The sequence below is a fragment of the Lotus japonicus genome, chromosome 1, assembly GCF_012489685.1.
Source record: "Lotus japonicus ecotype B-129 chromosome 1, LjGifu_v1.2".
Classification (NCBI taxonomy): domain Eukaryota; kingdom Viridiplantae; phylum Streptophyta; class Magnoliopsida; order Fabales; family Fabaceae; genus Lotus; species Lotus japonicus.
The window spans coordinates 81,474,560-81,479,100 of record NC_080041.1 but is presented as its reverse complement, the minus strand read 5'-3'; the positions used below and the strand labels follow the sequence as shown (position 1 = coordinate 81,479,100).

Here is a 4,541-nt window from a genome sequence, read left to right as displayed (position 1 = left end):
ATTAACGAATCGGGAGAAAACTTACCTTGAGGTATCTCGGCCATTTGCTTGACCAGCTGGCCAATTTGACTTTCCAAGTTCTTTATAGCCACCTCTTGGCTCTTGTAGTTGTTCTTCATGCGGTTGATGAAAGTCTCAACCAACTCCTCCAAACTCTTCTTGCCACCATCATTTTCACCAACTTGCTCTTGGACTTGTTGAGAAAGTCCAGAGCTTTGACCTCGGAAACCCTGACTGGTAATGGTGCAAAATTCACTAACATTGGGCCCTCCAATAGCCACACACTCCACTTTGGCTGCTGTAGCACCGACCAAATTGGTCGCCTTTATGTGATTTTGAATCTCCGCAATTCGTTCAGAGAGTTGCTTGTTGGAGGCTAAGAGCTTGTCGTAAGCTTCCACTTCAAACTTACTCCTTCGGGTTTGACGATCATATTCAGAGTTCATGACTCACGCTGCCATCTTTTCTATTAAGTCATACCCCGCTCGTGGGGGAAGAGCATCGAGCTCGCCATTTGAAGTCGCATCTAGGCCAAACCTCCAAGAGTATTGTAGACCATCATAAAATGTTGCAACCAATTCAGCTTGAGTGAGATTGTGTTGAGGACATTTCCTCAAGAGCTTCTTGAAGCGCTCCCAAGCTTCATAGAAATTTTCTTCAGTGGGTTGCACAAAATTCATGATGTATTTTTTCAATTTCCTCAAAAGGGTTCTTGGGAAGAACCTTGTTGTGAACTTTTCCGCTAAGTCTTCCCAAGTAGTGAAGCTCCCTTGAGGCTGTGAATTCAGCCATTCCTCAGCGGTGCCCTTCAAAGAAAATGGAAACAAGCTCAACCGAATTGCATCCGTTAGAACATTGTTCACCCGGTAAGTGTTGCAATTCCGGATGAACCTCTCCATGTGAGCATGTGGATCTTCCAAAGTACCTCCACCATATTGGTTTTGGCTCACCAAGTTGATGAATGCCGGTCTCAACTTAAAGTTTCCCACTCCCTCGGGAAAGACAATGCTCCCAGGATAGTCATAATTCATGGTAACCGAAGTGAGTTCCCGAAGAGACCGGTTGACATTCTCAACTTCTTGTTCACATAATCGGAGGGTGATCCCCTCTTGGATTATTGCCTCGATATGAGCTTGCATCTCCTCCTCCGTCATATGGCCACCCATGACGGTGTCTCTATCTCGAGCAACCTGAAAGTGTGACACTCAACAGAGAAAGATTAGTAGCACCAATTCTAGACAAAGATAAAAACAAAAAAAATAAAACCACAAACTAAAAGCTTAAACCAAAAACCACAAACAATTCCCCGGCAACGACGCCAAAAACTTGTTGGTCAATCTGCAAGTTTACAGAATCTACCCGGTTTTAATTTATCGAACCACAGGGAATTGGTATGCGAATTCAATTTAAGCCTCGAGTTCACGGTAGGAAAGTGAGTAAAATTCAGTTTTAAGGTTGATTGTTTAGGTGTTTAATTAACAAGCAATTGAAATATAAGTGTGTGAAGAACAACGGTGAGCATGCCTTGGGTTCTTGCTTAACTAATTCAGTTTTAGTCAACCTATTCTATCCACAAAACTCTGAGTCTCTCCTTGATGCTCTAACCTAATCAATCATCTATCGATGCCTCGCATAGACAATCCTCTCAAGTCAAAAGATAGGCACAATTCCTTGACAACCTAAACATTTGCTAAAGGCACTAAGCATGCAATTCAGGCCAACAAACTCCAACCCTTCCTTTATTCCTAGTAGCAAGCATAGAAGAGGTAATCCCACAACAAGTCCCTAATCTATAACAAACTTCCGTTTTATTATAGAAAAGCATAAAGCTAGCACGCGTTCTAACTTGAAACATTAAGCATGGATATGAGATTCAAGGGTTTACTCAGAGGATTCATGAATAGAAATAGGAATTAAGATTAAAACATCATAAGTCTTACAAAGAACTCAAAGCAAAAGAGGTTTAGCCAAGAATGGCTATGGAATCCATACAAGAAGATAAAGATGAAACCTGAAACATAGGGCTTAGAGAAAGCTCCTCAAGCTCCAGAACTCAAACTCTCTCTTCTAACTTATGAAAATATGATAAAATGACAAAAGGTCTCAAGAAAAATGTCTAAAAACCAATTTATTGGCAAAACAGTCGAGTCTGGGCGCTCAGGCGCCAATTCAGAGCGCCTGAGCGCCAATTCCAGCCGAAAACATGTTCTCTGGAAGGTTCCTAGCGCCTAGGCGCCAATTCTAGAAGGCTCATAAAATATAACTAGCTCCTAGGTGCTGGGAAGGCGCCTAGGTACTCGAAGCTCGCTGGAAAGGCTTTTTAGCTTCTTCATAACTCCTCTTCAAGCACCTTTAAGTCCTCTATCAATTCCATGCTTTTTGGCCTTCTTTCTCCTTCAGTTTCTGATATGAAAACTTAACCAACAAGACAAGGAAAATATCCAGAAGCTCAAAGAGCTTATTAGCAAAGAGGACCCTCAAATAACATAAGAAAATCATGCGAGTCCTAAACTTACTTAAAATGCGAGAAAAGTCCCTATAAAACTACAAAATTACCAAAACAAAGTAAATACTCAAAGAAAGATAAAAATGCATGAGAATGCATGAGACACTACATGAGACTCGACAAAAAGACTTAAAACAAACAAAGAAATGACCCTAAAAACACTACTAAAATAGGGTCATCAACGTTGCTCGGTGGTTGGCGGGGTCCAACGTCCAAGCGGCAGGGTCAACTCGATCAATAAGCTTGTACCTGATTCCCCCGGACGGGCGAATCAGCGTAAACCACTCTCCCAGCGACATCTGGCAGTTTGCCGACCGCCCAAACACAAACAATACACACAAGGCAAGGCGCGGGGGTCAACTCACAGAATATGGTAGATAATAAAGAGAACAAGTAGAGTATGGGGGTAGATATATATAGGTTCGATAAATGTTATCATGGCATATATATCAATACATCCTCAACTACTAAATCATCATGTATAAATCATCGATTCAGCAAAAACATAACGATGTTTATCAACATCAGATCATCAAACTCATAACGATATTCATCAACATCAAGTCATTAGATGAATGGTATGAAATGCAATGTTATGCTAAAATAATGCCCCGGAAAGGCTGGACACGTGTGTCTCTTACAACCTGAATATGTAGTCACACTCGGTGATCTACGTGGAAACTTGATCTTTCGATCCCACTGGCTCCACCGAGGACCGACATCCCATCGCGTATCCTCAGACATGAATGAATGATGCAATATGGTTAGCCAAACATCGAATCGTCCTCACACGTAAGAGTCTAGCTAAGAATGTTGTCTCTAAAATTCCCTACGGTAATTGTCGAACTATCGACCTCGAATTCCTACAACGATAGAGTGCAAACACTCTTGATGATTACTCGAATCATCTGACTCATCACTCGGATGGTCGAACTGCTCTTAGAGCAAAAGGTGTACATTATACTTAGAAACTTATTGGTTTCCTAGACTTATCAATTAGGTAGCCTAAATGTTCACTGCCGATTGGCAAAATGTGCATAAGCACTTAGGGTTTCTCCCTAAACTAGGATCATCGACACTTCTCATATTTCCAAATTCTTACTCAAGCTCTAAGTCTTCTTTACTATTTTATCGATACTTTAAAGTGTTTGAATGTTGCTTAGCGTATTATGATTTTAATTTGTAAAATGGTTTATTATTCTATATGTTCTAAGGTTTTCCCTTGAACCTGTGTAATTCCTCGAGAAGGTCTCGATCTCCTAAAATAGTAAAGGTTCAGACCTTGATCCGACCTAATGATCATTCTCTTAATGGTTTCAGTCACTAGCATGGCATAAACTCTCTTTATCTACACTCCGACGATATCACAATGTGTGAATACATAATTGCACAAACAGTCAGTACAATCCAATAAAACATATTTAGACATATCATCATGTTCTACAAATAGCCACTTATCACATAAGCATGTGATGCAGTCAACATCAATTATAGAACAATTAAAGCTTATAAACATATATGTCGGCTAAAGCCTCAGAAAACATTTCCCAATTCAGATCAATCAATCAATATCAAATAGCCAAATAAACAAGTCGAAGTTATCGACGCCTAAATCATTATCTAGTATAGTAAGTTGCCCTCACCGGTGTCTCTTCCAGCGTTACGATCCTCAAGCTCCTCAAGCGAATCCTCGACAGCTCCAAATGCTCCTAAATCCAAACTCAAACCTTTGAGTAAAAGACAACTTACTCGGTTAGAATCAATCACCACAACTTAAACAATTCTAACTAACGTTCGACGAAACTTTAGAAGTTTCAGACTATGAGAATCTAGGACAAAAGACAAGTTTTACAAAAAAATGAAAACTCCCCTAACACCCACATAGACCCTCGGCTACTCCCCCCCATAGTTGCGTTTCGACGCTTTTTCTTCGATCTAACTTGATTAATGGTAATCTAGGGGTATAACTAGGGTAAATCAATGCTCGGAAAAATTTTAGAAACTGCCGAGCTACTAAGTGCTTTTGGGTCCAAAC

The 4,541-nt window shown here is 40.5% G+C and overlaps 1 non-coding gene across 1 annotated transcript; it reads left to right on the top strand.

The window, feature by feature from the left end:
- Positions 1 to 591: 591 nt before the first annotated feature.
- On the top strand, positions 592 to 698 carry LOC130734752 (small nucleolar RNA R71). The gene has a single exon (XR_009018098.1). It is a non-coding gene; the product is annotated as a small nucleolar RNA R71 (small nucleolar RNA).
- Positions 699 to 4,541: the final 3,843 nt, after the last annotated feature.